The following is an 18,788-nucleotide window of genomic DNA, read 5'->3' as shown; positions in this document are numbered from 1 at the left end:
GGTAGGGCCTAAATTCGACAACTACCTACATTCCAAAAAAGATTCAGTTTTCAGTGGAAAAATGTGATGTGTCAATGTTGTGTTTTTTAATGTGAAACTTGGGGGAATGTTGGGTGGAAGTAAATGTGTGGATCCCCACAGAATCCAAAAGTTTCCTTACAGAAATGTGAGGAAATATGTGTTTTTAGTCACAAATTTGAGGTTTTCAAGGGCTTCTGGCTAAGAAACTATGATGAGAGGAACACAAGTTACCCCACCCTGGTTCCTTGAGTGTCTTTTTATTGAAAATTTGCAGGTTTGCTGGGTTTTCCTACGCAAACGGCTGAGCTAGGGCCGAAAATCCATAATTACCCACACTGTAAACAAAAAGAGTCATTTTTCATTGAAAAATGTGGTGTTTCCATGTTGTGTTTGGGGTCCTTTCCTGTTGCATGCACTAGGCCAACTCACACAATCAAGGTGCCATTTTCTTCGGGTACCATATGGAAACACATAATAGCGGAACATTTGTTATTACCAATTGGATTTTCTGCATTTTTACCTTCCAGATGTATGCCAGTGCGAAAGCAAGTTAAAGATGCCAAGATGCGAATGACCGCAAATTGCCCAAAAGGGCTTAGCATTCTAAGGTGAAAAGGCCTACCAATGAAAGGGTATTATGTGACAGGCATATTGGTAATGGGAACACATTCTTTAGTTCTTTAATCATAAGTGTTTATGATCCACAAATGTGGAGGACATGTTTGCTGACACCATAAATGACATAAGGAAAGAGTTGAAGATGCACCTCTTTAATGATTGCTACGTTTATGAAATAACAGTCTACAAACCAGATACCTCTCAAATCACTTTTTCACTGTATCCTTGCTTTTATGACCATGTTCAGCAATCATACATATATACATTATACTTGTCTGAGTGAAGAATATAGACAAATTGCACAGTTGTCAGAGTTCTAGGCTCCTATGTGTGGACTAACAACCAAGGTGGGCATGCCATTAAGATATGCTTAGCACTCTCCCACTGAACAATACCTTAGTATTGAAGTATCTACAGACATAACCAGAAAAGGTTGCATAACCATTGGAGCTCCTAAGTAGTGGCCAGTATCCCGATGTTCTTGACTATTATAATATCTCTCATAATTACAATACTAACATTGAAACTTTTATAACCCAAGTCAAGAGGACCACTATCATTGTTGGATCAGCAAGCAAACCTACACATAGGTTTTTGGGTATAGTTCTTCACTGTCCACCTTTCCATTATGAAAATCTCCTAAATTGGATATTGTTGGGAATCTAGTTTGATGTGCATTTCCCGGTATCTCAAACTGCGTCCATCCAACATTGAAAAAGTTCAAGATTGTAAAAACATCATATTAGATGTCTATAAAATGGTAACCAGGAACCTAAAGGAATACCTCAAATTAGAAGCTAACTGAAACGAAATGGAATAAGGTAGTGAAATCGAAGACTATGCAGAAATAACATAAATAAAGCACAGCAACAGGAAATTGGGTTGACAAATAAGAGGCAGATGAACCAGAATCACTGTGATGCACCATTCATTGTCAGTGAGGCCCATTTGTAGTTCCTCACAATAAGAGCACGTGTAAAACACATGCTAAATTTACTATTTTGTTTGGGCTATGTTCTCTAGGATACTGCAGAGGGGGCCATTCTGCCTTTGCCATTGTGAACGAGGACGCCCCATCCCACTGCTGGCACACTACCTGGGGCTATAGCCATTTGCTATGGTTGCTCTACTCATGGCAAATCTCTTCGATGCTTTCCTCTGGTCCCCTCTTTGCTTTTGGCCTCTCTTCTATAACTGCCTATGGTCATTTGTTTTTCCAGGCAAATTCCTCCTAGAATAAATATTGCAAAGTTTTGGTATTCTAAATAAACATGGATTCATCTTTGAAGATCTCTTGTCAGTCCCACTTTTACCTCTAATCTGATTCTAACAGAACCTGAAGCCCAGGAATGATATTTCTTTGACCTGTGATTTTTGCTGTAATGTAGATGCAGACAGAGACTGCTAATTAAAGCACAAGAGAGACACAGGCCACACATATTCAAACAGCCAGGCAGCTGGCAGCAGGTGTTTTCTGCAGTGACTCACTGAAATCACTACTGGCTAAGAACAAAAGGCATGTTTCTGGCCTGTTGGCATGCTTTCATACAAATTAGAATCAGAGATTCGGATATGGAGGCAGTGTTGGCCACACATAAACCTCCACTTTTTCCAGCATGTCATGATGCCAGGGATAGATTAATACCATATGTCCCTCCTCTGTTGTAGGTTTTGCCTAGCAATATGTTTTTTGTTGGTCGGCACATTTTCTGAAACTGACATGAAATAACGTTTACTAAAAACAATTCAAAGTGTGTATCTAGAAGGCCCTCTAACCTTAATTCCCGCATACAAACAACAATAATGTCGCTTTTTCCTTGGGCCCTTTATTTCAATGACACATCTTTAATAGAAACATCTGTGCCATAAAGCATGGTTGGCGGTCGCATGTTGGTTTCACTTGGAGGACAGATTTTCTCACTGTTACATCCATAAGAGTCATTATCCTCCCAGTCAGCTTGGCTTGCAAATCAATGTTACCAGTTTCCAAGGAGAAAAGATATTTATGCAAGATAATGTGGAAAGCATGTAGAGGAAGGAAATAACGAATGGTACTGGAACATGTGATCAGAATACTGCAATGGAACATTCTAGCAGAAAGAAATAAAACTCAATTTATTCTCCGAAAAGTAGCCTTTGTGGGCCAGAAGGAAGCAAAGTAGATTTGTCATGATCCAAAATGTTCTACATCAGTTTCACACTGTTGTCTTCACTTTGCAGTCATTCCATCACCCAATTAAAACTTTGCAGGCACCGTTTCCCTCACTACTGCACACAGGACTAAGGGACTAGTATGACTCATCCAAAATAACACTTTTTGAACACATATTTACTTAAGTACCCTGTTCCATCATCCTATGAAAACCATAGAATGACTTCATTTTGTGTCACTTCATAGATCTTAAAAGCAGGCAATATATGTCATTTACTTACACTTTTAATATATATTGCACGTTTTGCTTGGAAGTGGGTGGCCAATTGCTTCTAGAGTGTTTGCCAGACCATTGCTTCTTGAGTGTTTGGCAGACAGATGCCATTGCTCTCATCGAGACCAGCACCGGGCAAAACATTCAAACCCTTTTATATAAAGCGACAACGGCAATAGGCAAAGGTTTAAAGGAGACATTATTTCTTCTAGGGAACACTCGGGGGCGAGCACTATCCCGCAGCAACTTGACTCAGCATGTTAGGTATGCTGCCAAAATATCAAAGACAAAATATTGTGTCAAAAATATAATCAGCTCAAAAATATGGTGGTAAAGAAATAAAAAAAAAGAATATATATTTTTAGGTATATAATATTTTTTTTTAAATATCATATATAATATCATTTTCTTTACTACAGTGGTATATAATATTGTTTTTGACAAATTTAATGACTCTTATATATTGTATTATTTTAAGGTATTAGTCTTATGTGTATTACAGTATAGCTTAATATTCAATGTGAATCTTTTTTATTTAATTAGTAATTTTTTAATTAGTAGTGGATTGTTGGATATGTAGGGGATTAGAGTGGGAATTTATTTAACCATTTCTATGCCAAGGACGTAACCGTTCCGTCCTCTGCACACATCCAGGAAATCTCGCTGCTGTGTACAGCAATGTGATTTCTTTTTTTTTTTCAGCCTCGGGAGCAGGGAAAGAGCTTCCCTTGCCATTTGTAACAGGAGACCTGGGGGGATACCAAGTGGAAGGAAGTTTTTGGTTCCCTGCAGAATCCAAAACTTTCCATCACAGAAATGTGAGGAAAATGTGTTTTTATAGTCAAAGTTTGAGGTTTGCAAGAGATTCTGGGCAATAAAACATGGTGAGAGCCATGCTACTCACCCCACCGTGGATAGTCCTAAGTTGGCTTGGTTTCCCTGCTTGCTGGCTGAGCTAGGGTTCAAAATTCTGGGGAACAAAAATGGTAGAACAAGTGTTATTATAATTTTTCTGGGCACATGGAGCCTTCACCTGCATAGCCGGATCCAAGACCTCTGACAAGGCCCAAGGGCCCCAGCCCATCCTCTGGCCTGCTGCACCACCATGGGCATGGTACAGGGTTCCATCAGGCCTGGGGATGCCTTACCCGCTTTGCCTGCATGATAAGGTGTGTGAGGGCCCTTGGTCAGAGCTCTGTCAGGGCCCTCATTGTAGCCCCGTGCCTGAGGACCAGCTGGGGCTCCGAGAACCATGGCCCCCAGGGTCCCCTGAGCCTGGCCATTTGGTCGCATGCCATGCTTTCCACTGAAGCGACCAGATGGCAGAGCTGCCCTGGAAGTCCTGATCAGGGCTCATCTGCTTCCCTGACCCCAGCCAGTGCTCCAAGAGGTCAGGTGCATGCACTCCTTCAGTTCCCTCTTTCACTCGGTGTGCACGGATTACAAGAAAGAAGGCAGCCTTCCTCCAAATTACTAGGGACAGGGTACCCAGTGAACCCTTAACACATTTTGAATTACTGTAGATTAACCAATAGCCTTGCTGTCTAGGGCAACTGAAACGTAATGCTTTAAGCATGCTCACCAATAATTTCCTGCACTATTAAACTATGGTGGTGCTTCTGCTGTAGGACATTCATAGCAGCCAAGAGTCCACATGGCAAAAGTCCCACTTTAATTCAGTTCCAACCTTTTAGCAGCCATCACATTGGATACTGGGATTTGAAATTTTGTTGTTAACACTGTACCTAGGGACTCAAAATCCCCAACAGTAAAGTGCTGTTGGATTAAAAAGCCAGGATTAGCTAAAAGCATCACACATGTCAATGGGACACCTTGCAACAATGACTTTTATTGGTATGAAGAACGTCTTGTGTTATGTTTTCACCACTATGCCATGTGTATTGTGATAGCACTCTTTACATGGGTACCTATTGCAACACATTGCATTGAATGATTAAATACTGATGTGTTTGGCAGTTAACCTGCTTCCAATACTGACTTAATAGAAAAGGGGGATGGCTTATCAAAGGGGTTTACCCATTCTGTGCCTGTGGGTAAATGTGAGAGGCCATTTTGGACAGGCATCTTATGCACCGTCCATTTTACCAACCAGTGAAAGAATTAAACAGTGCTTGTTAGACCTGTCAGGCTTAAGGTGGTCTTCCTCAACTTCTTGCCTTTCTCCTCCATTTATCATGTTCTCATTTTTGCTGGCCTTAGGACTCTGCACACTTTACCACTTCTAACCAGTGTTAAAGTGTGTGTGCTCCTTCTTCTAAACATGGTAATATTGGCTTATCCCCAATTGACATATTTAATTTATTTATAAGTCCCTTGTAAAATGGTACTACATGTACCCAGGGCCTGTAAATTAAATGGTACTTGTGGGACTGCAGCCCTGGTTGTACCACCCACCTTAGTAGTACTTTAAACATCTCAGGTCTACCTTTGCAGGGAATGTGCATGCAGTTATAAACTGCCATTCCTACCTGGCAAAATAAACCTTTTGCCAGGCCAGAACCTTCCTTTTTAATACATATAAGCAACCCCTAGGGTAGGACCTGGATAGACCAGAGGGCATGGTGCAATGTATTTAAAAAGTCAGACATCTCCATTTAAGTTTTACATGTTGTGGTAGTAAAAAACTCTCAAATTAAATTTTCACTACTGCAAGGCCTATCTATCCCATATGATAATATTGGAGTTGCCTTATTACATTTTATAAGTGTGATATCCAAATGGGAGGAGATAACCAGTTCAAGTTGGGTGTCTGGAATCACAATTTAAAATCCTATATTATGGTAAAGTCGGATTTTAAATTGCAAATCTAAAAATTCCACTTTTAGAAAGCTGGGATCTTCCTACATTATCCATTTAGTGCCTGTAGCCTGTCTCTGGTCACATGACTGCAGGTAACTGACAGTTGGGGTTTGTTTAATCCTCCTAGACAGCTGGATGCAATATTAAGCTTACGGGATGGGAGAGAGGAGATGGGCACAGCCCCACTTACACATGAGTTGGCAGTGTCCTAAATCCACACAAAGGGCTGCATACCCCCTGTACTTAGTCTGTCGCCAGGACAAAGAAGACTAGCTGCCTGAGGACTTCAAAGGGGAAACCTCTAAGGGCTTTCTCCCCAATTCAACAGCAAAATTGGGTGTAAATACTGGACCTCAGACACCACCACTTCAGTTCAGTTTACTTCTGGACCTGTGGATACTCTGCCAGGAAGGACTGCTGTGCAGCTGAAGGACTGACACTCAGCTGGGCTACAACCTGCTGTATGCCTGTTTTGCTCTGCTGACCTGCTGCCTGTTGCCCTCTTACCTGGGTGAGAAGGACTGGACCTGCATCTCGTGAACCCAGAACACAGAGTGATTCCAAGAGTTAGTTGGCTGGCCTCCTTATCTGAAGCCTCAGAGACATAACAGGATTCCAATCCCTGCACCTGAACTCTGTCATTTTTGCGTGCACCATGCCAAGTGGTGCCACCCCAGTCCTGGACCTTTGGAATTGGTCCTATGGTGCTTGCTAGTGGAACCGACACATGGTACTGCTGAGCGATGCATCCCTGAACAGAACCAACGCATCTGCGATTGAGGGGTGAAAATTTCAAACTGTTGAGGTGATCCATCCCCCTACAGGGAATGGACTCTATGGTGAAACACCGTTTTCGGTCAGACCACACTAATGCTGATGGTCTATTCAGGTTCTTCTGCCTTAGTGGTAAGAACTTCCAAGGGGTTGGGTAGTTCTCCTCACTTTCAGCTTTGAGGACACGTTAGTCCTGTTAGTAGCCTTAGGGTGGTCTTACCGGCAACCTTTTGCTTTGTTCCTCCATTCTTCCTGACCTCATTTTTGCTGTCCTTAGGACTCTGCACATTTTATCACTGATAACCATTGCTAAAGTGCTTGGGCTCTGTCCTCTAAACACGGAAATATTGGCTTATCCCCAATTGGCTTATTTAATTTACTTATAAGCCTCCAAGCTCATTGGCTTATTTAATTTACTTATAAGCTTCCAGTAAAGTGGTACTACATAGACCCAGGTCCTATAATTGAAATGCTAGTATTGGGCCTGCAGCACTGGTTGCGCCACCCACATAAGTAGCACGTTAAACATGTCTCAGGCCTGCCCTTGAAGAGTTTTTGTGTGTAGATTTTAACTGCCATTCCGGCCTGACAAAATAAACATTGCATTTAATACATACAGGTCACACATAGGGTAGGCCGTGGACAGGCTAGAGGGCAGTGTCCAATGTATTTAAAAAGTAAGGTATGTATGCTTAAGTTTTTCATGTCCTGGTAGTGAAAAATTCTTACATTTGTTTTCACTACTGCAATGACTTTCTCTCCAAAAGGATAACATTGAAGTTGACTTATCACATTTTATATTTCCAAATGGGAAGAGATAACCAGTTCAAAGTTGGTGTGTCTAGTATCACAATTTAAAATCCTAACTTATAGTGAAGTCAGATTTTAAATTGCCATTCTGAAAATGGCACTTTTAGAAAGTTGGCATTTTTATGCCTTATCTATGTAGTGCCTGTTGCTTGTCTCTGGTCACATGACAGGGTGAGATAGCTGACAGTTGGGCTTTGTGTATTCCTCACAGACAGCCACACACAATAGGGAGCTCAGGTGTGCCTGGATGGGCCATCACTGATGGGATGGGAGGGAGGAGATGGTCACAGCCCCATTTTCAACTGAATAGGCTGTGTCCTACCTCCACACAAAGCGTTGCATACACCCCGTAGTTAGTCTGGAGCCAGAACAGGGAAGTAAGGATGCCTGGGGACTTCAAAGGGAAACCTCTTGAAGCTTCTCCCTGACTTCAAAGTCACAACAGGGTATAAGTTCTGGACCTCAGACACTACCACTTCTGTACACTTCTGGACCTGTGCCAGGAAAATGAACTGATGTGTTACTGTTGGACTGCATTCTGCTGGACTCCTGCTTTACTGAGCTCAACTGCTGACCTCTTACCTGGGTTAAAAGGACTGCCTTTCTTGAACCCAGAATGACTCAAAGGGCTGGTCGGCTGGCCTCCTGATCTTAAGCCTCAGGTATATCACAGGCTTCCAATTACCTGGCATCTGCACTTGGACTTACCATCTGTGAGTCTACCCTGCCCAGTAGTGCCACTCCAGTCCTAGACCCTTGGAAGTGGGCCTAAGGTGCTTTACAAGCCTCTGCGGACCCAGCAGAACTGACTCATCTAATCTGCTCTACGGCACAACGCCAAACAGAACCAACACATTGCCGCTGCTACATGGATTGGCCCCGTCGGAAAGACTTGCATCGCCGCTGTAGCCCGCATCGCTTTTGGAACTGTTGCTGGGTGACACATCCTCAGTGTAGGCCCTCTCAGCCTCAACAACAACTTAGCATTGCAGTCACACATCTCCTCGGAGATGACGCATTGCCCCGACTGCACGATGCATCACTGACTTTGAACTTCAGATCACAAGCCCTCGTCAACAGGATCCTAGAACCATGCACCGCAGCCTCGCCCCATCTCAGAACCTATGCATTGCTTCAACTGCTCAACGAATCTTCAATACAGGTACACACAATTCTCTACAAACTAGGATTTATGGTGCTCTGTTTAGCAGGCCTAACTGGGTCCTTGTAGCCGACAAGTGCTCCAACGCAGTTGGCCTGATCTTGTGAGGATTGAAGAAAGGGGAAACAACCTTTACAACGCAACTATTACATCGCACTACACTTACAACGCAGGCATTACAACGGAACATCCTTTACAACGCATGACACTACAACGCATACCATTAAAACCCATACCATTACAACGCATGACACTACATTGCATGTCACTACAACGCAGGCATTACAACGCATACCATTACAATGCATACCATTGGAGTTAGAATAGTAATTTTTAACCCCTACACTATCCAACACTTACCCTACTGTTGCACCCCCTGGAGTTAGAATAGTAATTTTTACCCCTATACTATCCAATACTTACCTTAAATGCAATGTAACAGTATGCGTTGTAATGGTATGCGTTGTAAAGGTAGTATGCAATGTAATGGAATGCGTTGTAAAGGTAGTTTTTTAAAATGCGTTGTAGTGTCATGCGATGTAATGGAATGCGTTGTAGTGGATGTTGCGATGTAAAAATTGCGTTGTAAGTGCATGCGTTGTAAAAGTATGCGTTGTAAAATCATACATCCTGAAGAAAGTAACATTGATACTCTAAGTACTTTTTAATTCTATTCTTTTAAGTAATCTCGAGCATTTTATATATTCCTTTATTTTAATGATTTTTATTAATTGGACAATAAAGATTTACTTACGTACTTACTTGTTACTTTGTCCCGGTCCAGGGTGCGACTAGCTATCCACAGTTGGCACTTTGCACCTTTTGGCGCTATTTTCTCTAAAAACATTAAAATTCAATATCTCTGGTTCTATTAATTGAATTTTTTCCATTTTAGTATTGTTTTATTTATTACAAATCACTCTATTCTTCTTATACTGTGGTGGGCTTCTTTTGTGGTATGTTTGGTATAGTGCTACTGTTTGAAGTGTTGCACAAAAACGTTGCACATTGCCTCTGAGTAAAGACTGACTGCTCATTGCTGAGCCACCCAAGGGTTGAGCAATATTAATTAAGGATTTGCTTGTGACTTCACTCTGAGAAGAATTGTGGCTGCTGCTTGAGAAAGGTACACTCCCCACATCCAGTAACCCAATTTCTTACACTGCTGAAAGATCAAATATGATTTATATTTTCCCAGATTCTCCACTATCTACAAAATCATTTTTGGACCTAAAATATGCACAATTAATTCAATTTATCAAACCCTAGAGGGAACAAAATGAAGACGAACCAATATTTTAGTTATATTCGTAAATAACAAAACTCAAGTAGAATAATCTTAGCCCAGTCTTTCTTGCTGCTAGCTTGTATAACAAAGTTACACAGTGTTGGTCCCTTCAGGAAGAACTAAAAATATCTGAGCCTCTCTCACTTTTCTTTCTTTAACTGGCATTTTAGATTGTGGTTGTGCAGGGGTTTGCCAGTGTTTATATGTTTACACTGATGAGGGTTGTTTCCCTTTCAGTTGTTTAACCTAAGAGAACGCAACCTACTCATAACATAACTGTATGTATAGCAGCTGAATGCCTGCATTTATATTAACACTCTACATTTCTGCCTATCTCAGCTCTTACATTCGATAGAGCTGCAAATGCAAATAACACTGAGAGGTCCCATGTTCTCATGTGTAGCAAAGATAAGTTCAACTTGTCAGGTTAAACAATGGCCCATTATTCCACCATGGCAGAGAGACCTCCATCACATTTATAAATGACTTTAAACCAGGCAGCCATTTAGAATACTATGACAGGAACCGCCATCATGGAGGTTTTTGCCAATGCATTTTGATGTGTGGTGCAGGGCACCATCAACAGGAAGGAGCCCTGCACCAAAAAGTTTCATTTTTCTATTTTTAAAATGAAAATCCCAAAACAGGATTTTCTTTTTGAAAATAAAAAATGTAATGCCTCTCTCACCATGCAAATCACCTCTCATGGCGAGGGGGGGGGATTATTTCCATTTTAATGTTCATCAACATCAGTCACACCCTGACTATATGTCTTCCAATTAGAATAGAGCAGGCAAACATATACCCATTTCTCAGATGGCCCTTACTCTTTCGGACATCTGAGAAGAGAGAGTATGGCTGGGATGAGTAGTCACCACCATAGCCAAACCTATGATCCTCCCACATCAAAATCCTGCAGGCGGGTCCTTATCTTGGCAGTATAGGTACTCCGTCATATACTACCAAGATTTAATTTGGGCCCAGTTGGACTTCACTCTTGCTGCAGGGTCATCCCCTCTTTTTGTCTTCCCCCTGTTTTCTTGAACCGGTTTTTGTTGGCTTTTAGGACTCACCACTAACCAGTGCTAAAGTGCTTGGGCTCTCTCCTATAAACATCGTAGAATTGGCTTACACCCAATTGGCATAGTTAATTTACTTGTAAGTCCCTTGTAAAGTAGTACAACATGTACCTAGGGCTAGTAAATTAATTGCTAATAGTGGGCCTGCAGCACTACTCTTGCCACCCACTTAAGCACCCTTTTTGTTTTGCTGAAAATCTGTTTTGTTAGCATTTAACAGTAAAGCATAATCACATACCACAGTTCAAAGCTTACAGCAGGCTTACGCCACAGGTGAACTATGTAATAGTTTGCGTAAATAGCCTTTCTAAACATGTCTCAGGCCACCATTGCAACCCGTGTCTGCTGTTTTAAACTGCCATTTCGACCAGCCAAAAACAAGCCTTTTGCCATGCCCAAACCATCCTTTTTAATAAATATGTGAACACTGGGGTAGGTTCTTTCAGTGGACTAACCTGGTCCCTGTATTTGGCCCATACTTCATCGTGGTCGACCTGAACTTGTGACTTTAACCTGGTCTCGCACAACCAGATAACCACAAGTTTGGGGGTTGCTTGTGTTTACCCTGACAGATATTGTGATTTCTGCTTGAGTAGAGTTTCACTCGCCTCAACCAGTAACCCAATTTTCAACAGGCCCGAAGTTTTGAAAGAATGAGGATGCCAATTTATGTCTGTTTGCCTCTACTGCTGCCAGGGAGGCTTGCATCGATGATGCAGACACTTTAAAAATGTTCTTAATAACTCACATATTACATGTCACTCATGCAGTAGACTGTGCTATGATTATTCCCGTTATAACCCTTACTTTGCACATCATTTATTGTAAAGCAGGATATGCTCTGATAGTCAAAATCATCCTACCCTACTTACAAGTCATGCTCTCAAACTAGTAATACACCTTTGGTGGTGAACTGACTGTCCCTATTTAAAAAATACAGTTCATACTGCTGCCATGCCTAGTCTTCACAATTGATATTTGGTGATGACATTACTGAAACTATGACACCTGGAAATCTTCAAGTAGATTCCAAACTGGTGGTTCAATTTAGATAATATGTTCATGATTTACGACCAATGTTCTGCAATCAGTGAACCTCAGTAAACCCCATCCTTCCCATCTCCCAAGTCTGTTAACTCAGCTGCTTGTTCCCGTTCCATTGATATCCTTCTCTTGGGGTCATTTCTTCATTCACAAAGCTTTCCCTCTTGCCACGCAAAACTTTGGTTTAGAGTAGGAATATAATGTAAAATCCATCAAAAATGACTCCCAGGCCTTATTGATCTGCTGTAAAGTATCTTCTGACTCACACCAACCATCAGCCAACGGACTCACCTGGGAACTGAGCAGCGGACTGTGGACGGGGCGCTAACGCTGTGTGTCTCCCCCGCCGCCCAACAACATCGCAGGCCGCAGTTGGGGGAGACTACAGCTCCCGTGATCCTTTGCCGTCCGGCTTCCTTCCGGACAACAGCACGCCCGGAGGCGCTTCAGAAGCAGCAGCTCCCTCCGCGTCGCGGGACGCGCGCGGGCGGCGCCGGGCTGAGCCCGGGCAGAGGGCGGGCCGTCTGTGGCCGTTCGGGGCCAGAGGAGGCCGGGCCGGGCCACCCCCCGTCGCAGCAACGGTCAGACCTTGTGATCAAAAGGTACGTTATACCCCAGGGTTGAAGCCCACCTTCACTTCATCGCCACATACGGACTGGTCGAGACCACTTCCCGGAAAAGACATTTACCTATCAACATAACTGAGTCGGACTGCGTAGTCTGTTCATTTTGTCCTGTATCTATTGTTCCCGCCTCAAACATGGAAATACGTAAAAGCGCTGTGGGCACTTTAGATGCTTACTTACTAAGAGCAGAATCCTTAATTAATCAGGAAATACAATCCACTGAAAGGAGGCTTTCATTAGAACCTACCACCAGATTAATTAGAACCCCCGAGGTCTCAAATCCAGCCCCATTGACTAAATCACTCACCCCGATACCTGCCTCTGACTCCCTGGCCTATCCCCTTCTAAACTCACAGGGGTGCATAAGAACATCGCCTAAATCCACCCCCCCACAAGCGAAAGGACCGCTAACTCGTGGGAAAGCCAAAACAAAACTGAATACTGGAAGGGGAGCACATAGAAAAGGCCAACCTCACAAAGTGGGGAAGACGTCAATTCACTCAGCCACTTGTGACATAGGCACACAGACCGAGGAAAACAACCAAGCTCCCTCCGTCAAACTAGACACCCTTGGCGCAATGATTGAGTTGTCAGCTCAAAATAGCGTAAAGGCAATCCAAATAGCAGTAACCCATGACATAGAAGAGAAATTGGGCGAAATGATTTCCATACTTTCTGCCGTCTTTGAAGAAAAATTCGTCCAACTTAAAAAAACGTTACTTGATGGCATAACACGACTAAATTCCCCCAGAATACAGCCCGTAAACAGTCAATCTACCTCTCACGAGGAACAGTCTATACCTTCCACAACAAAACACTCTAACAACCCCATTGCAAACACTCTTATTACCCCCTCTACAACCATACCGTTAATCAATCAGGGTACCAAGGGGGCGATCAGACCAAATGTTATAGTGGAACAATCCTCAAGAGCTTCTGAAAGTCCCATCCAGAATAAAACGTCTGCTCCTATAACTTCTCCAACTTCAAACAAAGATCGCCTAAATCTACCACCGGCTGCTCGCCCATACGTTCTTGTCTTAACAGGCGTTCCCCCCTTACAAAAAGACTCAACAGAAACATGGGTTTCACTTAGGAATAAGGTTACGGATTGGCTCACCAAAAACACTTATTTTCACCCAAATCACATAAATCAGATCCTGTTGGTTAGAAGAGTGGGTTGGATCGGGGACTCCCATAAACAGCGTTCTGGAGACTGTATAGTTATAAATTTCAAATCACCAGGTCTAGTGCGCTCTCTCCTCAGGATCAACAGGGGAATAACACATGGAATCACGAACATCAATTTGGTGTCACTCAATTTTTTCTACCTTACCGAGCAAACAAATGACCACAGAAGGAACGGGTGCATCTTCACACAAAACAGATTCGAACAACTTGCTACACTAGAGGAGGTGGACTGACAACTAACACTCACAGATAATCCCGTTCCCCTAAACGTCACCCTTACTCTCTCTACACCAAATGGACATTTTGAGTCCAACTATGACCACGGTAAGAACACAGCTCCTTCTATTTCCAGCCCCCCGGCGCTCTCAGCCCAAACAGGGCTTTTCCCTATCTCTACACTTATCAGCGAGCCTGAAAACACATCCCTTTTGACATACAGATCCTGTAGGGAGGACGACATCAGTCCATCTGTGGACCCCTTTGCGGCTAAATTAAACGCTCCAAGGAGTCCCACCAGTCTTAATAAAACTTCCCTGAAGAACTCAGACTTAAATATAACTTTCTGGAACATATCGGGCCTCCGATCAAAGATCCACAATGAAGGGTGGCTAAATTTCATTAAAGAAAGTGAAATTATCGCTTTCCAGGAGACATGGGCAACCACCCCCACTCATATAAACGGCTTTAAAACATTTTTCAGCCCAGCCTTAGCCTCAACATCAGGCAGAGCAAAGGGCGGACTAGCCACCTACGTCTAAAATCTAATTCCAACTCTGGAAGCTCACCCTCTCAAAAACGAGATACAATATCAGATATTACGTGTAACCGTAAGTAGAATGCCATCAATCCTAATAGTTAATATCTATAACAATCTTACAGACCCCAGTTTCATGGAGGTTATTAAAAAAATTTGTGACTTTCTACAAAAACATATTATTCTTAGTAAAGGGAAAGAACCAATAAAAATCTGGGGAGGGGACTTTAACCTCACACTACGCAAGAGTAACCCAAATGGTAATTGTGGCTACATCGATCATCTAAATAATAACATCACTCATTTCTCGCATTCTCATAAGGATTCTTTTTTGAATGAGACCATGACCCTCCTTCAATTAGCCTTTGCAAATGAATTTACTGAGCCTCCAACTGTCTTTGCCCCAACCTTTAACGGTAGAGGACTATCTTCTTGCATTGATTTTATCTTGGCAGGTAATATCTCCCCAAACTTGATTACTGCTGTCACTACTCATGACTGTGTATTTAGCGACCACTTCCCACTGTCCATCACTATTCAAACCACTGCTCCACAAAAAAAGGCTCAAACAATATACCACGATGATAACATCTCAATGCCCCGTTCAAACGGTTACGCACTCAAATGGTCACACACGGATTCCACCGCCATTTTAGAAACCATACTCAAAGCGGCGCGTTCAGCCTTTGCAGTCTGCCTAAAGGAGACGTCATCTCCCGGTGAGATTGTAGCTAATAATGAGAAAATAATTCTAGAAGTAAAGAACGCTTTGACAGTGCCCCCCAAAGGGCAAAAAATCTTGAAGGACAAACCTAAGTTTCGGTGGTTTAATCCAGCATGCTCAAGAGCTTACAAAACCCTTAAAAAAAAATTCAGAGGTTTCACAAGCCAGGAAAACATATAACAAAGTAATTACATCCAGGAAAAAAGAACTAAAAGAGGCACACTGGACCACCTTACATGACAGTTGTCACAACAAAGATTCAGTCACCTTTTGGGAGATTGTCAATTCCTCCTTTCTGGCAGGCCCAAAAGATAGTGGCACACTTGAAACAACTATCACTGAACAAGAGTGGGTCACCCACTTCTCCAAAATGTTCTCAATCCCAGCAGGGAAAAGTCGACAGTCCCACATCCCCCCAACGGACCGAATTAACCCACTAGTCATGGACTTCAACCTCGCTGAGGTGAAGATGGCTCTGAACGTAAGCAGATCAGGAAAGGCCCCGGGACCAGACGGCGTTCCTATGGATATTTATAAATCGAACATCGATCTCTGGGCTCCCCTGCTACTTAACGTTCTAGAGGCACTGGGACAGGTAGGATTACCAACTTCCTGGTCAGATTCGATCCTAGTCCCAATTTTTAAAAAGGGTACCAGGAATAGCCCTGCGTGCTATCGACCCATATCCCTACTGGACTCCCTAGGAAAAACAGTAGGTAGAATCCTTTTAGCACGCTTACAAAACTGGGCAGAGGCAAACAATATTTTATCTGACCTACAATTCGGTTTCAGGGAAGGAAGAGGCACCATTGAACAGGTCCTCAACCTCACACTTCTGAGAGGGAAGTATGTCCTTGCAAAGTGTGGCAGCCTCTGCATGGCATACGTCGACTTATCCACAACTTTTGACTGTGTAGCCCACATTAAGCTGTGGAGCATAATGATACAAATGGGAATTGACACCAACCTGGTTAATTACATCAGGGAAATTTACTCTAATACGACTACCAGAGTAAGATATGGCTTAGGGGGGCAGCTAACGTCATCTTATGGAATCGAGCGGGGAGTCAGGCAAGGCTGTGTCCTGGCTCCCTTTCTTTTCAATCTTTACACTAATGGCTTAGAAGCAGCCCTGTTAAAGGGTAGCCAGGACCAATCATACGTACAATCACGCCCGATCCCCGCCCTCCTCTATGCTGATGACGCAGTCATAGTCGCCCGTACCCCCCTGGAGCTACAACGGGCCCTGGACAGATACAAAAACTTTATGAACCTCTTGGATTTAAATATCAACGCCAAAAAGACCTTTATAATGGCATCAGGCAAACAATCCCGAAAAACGAAAAACATCTACTTAAACGACACTAAAATAGAACAAACTACTACTTACCCTTACCTGGGAGTTGTAATAGACAACAAAGGCACCTGGAAAAGCGCAATAGAAAACAGAAAACTACAATTTCTCAAAGCAACAACGGCCCTGAGAGCGTTTGCCCAGAGATTGGGCAAAAGAGCCTCTAAAGAAATGCTTGACATTTATAACTCAAAATGTCTTAGCACGGCAACCTATGGGGCAGGGATTTGGGGCAACATACGAGTCGATTCAATCCAAAAGATAGAGAACTCTTTTTTGAAATTTTTGTTGGCAGTCCCGTCGTCCACCCCGATTTTTAATATCCACAGTGAACTGGGCCTCCCATACATCACAGATGTGATACGAATGCAGCCAATTCTTTTATGGCACCGCGCCTGGTCTACACCGGAACTCAAATTCACGCAGGCACTCATCTCTGACTGCATGAAACTGGAGCATGGGTTACATATCACTTGGCTATCCTATGTCAAAAACTTCCTATCTGATTTAGGACTCGATCAATTTTTCTCTAACCCTCATACAATAAACTTAATTCCTAGAAAGAGATTACGAGACATGTGTATAAGCCACCTAGCAGACCTGCATTTGGTTCTCGAATCAAGTAAAAACTCAGTACAGCTCTTTCTCCCTATTCAGACCACAGATCAAATGGAGCCTTATCTGAATTCAAGCTTAAGTAATTACGAGAAATTTTTATTGACAAGACTGCGATTTAACACATTCCATCGGCTAATTAGCTTCCCAGCGATAAATGACTGGACACCTCAATGGACCCCTTGTCCCTGTGATGACCTTTCTGCCCAATCGACCTTGCACGTAATTATGTTTTGTAAATTCTATACCGAACGAAGAAAGCTATACCTGATCCCTTTTTTGAAACACCTGGGCCTAAATCAATGTCGACCAGCCCTAATGGTTCTCCAAATGCTAGAAACAGAAACATTGGCAAAAAACATCACAACGTTTTTAAAATTCTGTGTGCGACACAGAACAAACCTATAAATGGAAACTCGTCCCCTTTTTAAACATCCAATAAGACGGTCTCCATAAATCACTCAAAACATACTCTACGATGAACTGGGATTACCCTCCTATGCATCTTAAATCTGCTACTGGGGGGTTTGTTTTTTTGTTCCGTCTTTACAATTTTTAGTACCTTCACTATTTTATTCGCTGTCAAATAAATATGAAAGGCATACGAATACTTCTTTGCCAATTTGTACATATTTTTATCTAGCTAGGTAAAAACAATTTTTTTTTTTTTAAACTGTTGTCAAATGTATAATTGTAATTGCTCTTTCTTTTACGTAAATGCTTTTATGGTATGTAATCGCCTTACCGAATAAAGCTTTTTCATTCAAGTATTGTTTATGTTGTATTTTTCGCACATGCTCAAAATTCCGTCACCTGTGCAAACAGTGGTTTCCACCGGTGTCAGAATTGATAAGGCATTCGTTTTTTGAGCTCAAATGTAAATTGAAATATATTGTACTACTTCCCCCTTGACATCACTCTTATTGCATTTGTGACCTGAGAAGGACATGTACACTACATAGATTGTAGCACCATGGACACCTTCCTTCCTTCTAATTTTCTTCCAGTAATTAGCATCAACAGTAAGTAGTCACTCATTGAAAACCCTCGGTTCATCTCATCAGCATTGCAGATCCCTTCGTGGCATTTTTGTAGGCTTAACATAATAATACTTGCGCCATTCAGTGAAGATTATTGCATGAAACAGTGCAGAAGACACTAGTTGTTGGGTTTATGGGATGGATGGATTTGCAACTAATTAAACAAGCATTGGTAAATGCATTAGGTTTTGCCTAAGTGATTAATAATAAGCTGTTTTTTGTTGTAAGTTGTAGCTTGCTGAGTAGTTGTACAATATAAGTTACAGAAGGTCTGTTAAAGTGTTATGACTTATTTATGTACAAAAAGGCAACATATTGTGCTGTTACTACTGGTATAGTGCTGGTAAGTAATAGCAACATTTTGGTAAAAATTTAAAGAAAGGTGGAAATAAAAGAATTAATTGATGTAATATCAATATTATGGGGCCTATTACGATGTTGA

This window comes from Triturus cristatus, chromosome 2_1, assembly GCF_964204655.1.
Source record: "Triturus cristatus chromosome 2_1, aTriCri1.1, whole genome shotgun sequence".
NCBI lineage: Eukaryota > Metazoa > Chordata > Amphibia > Caudata > Salamandridae > Triturus > Triturus cristatus.
Note: the sequence above shows the minus strand (reverse complement) of the source record.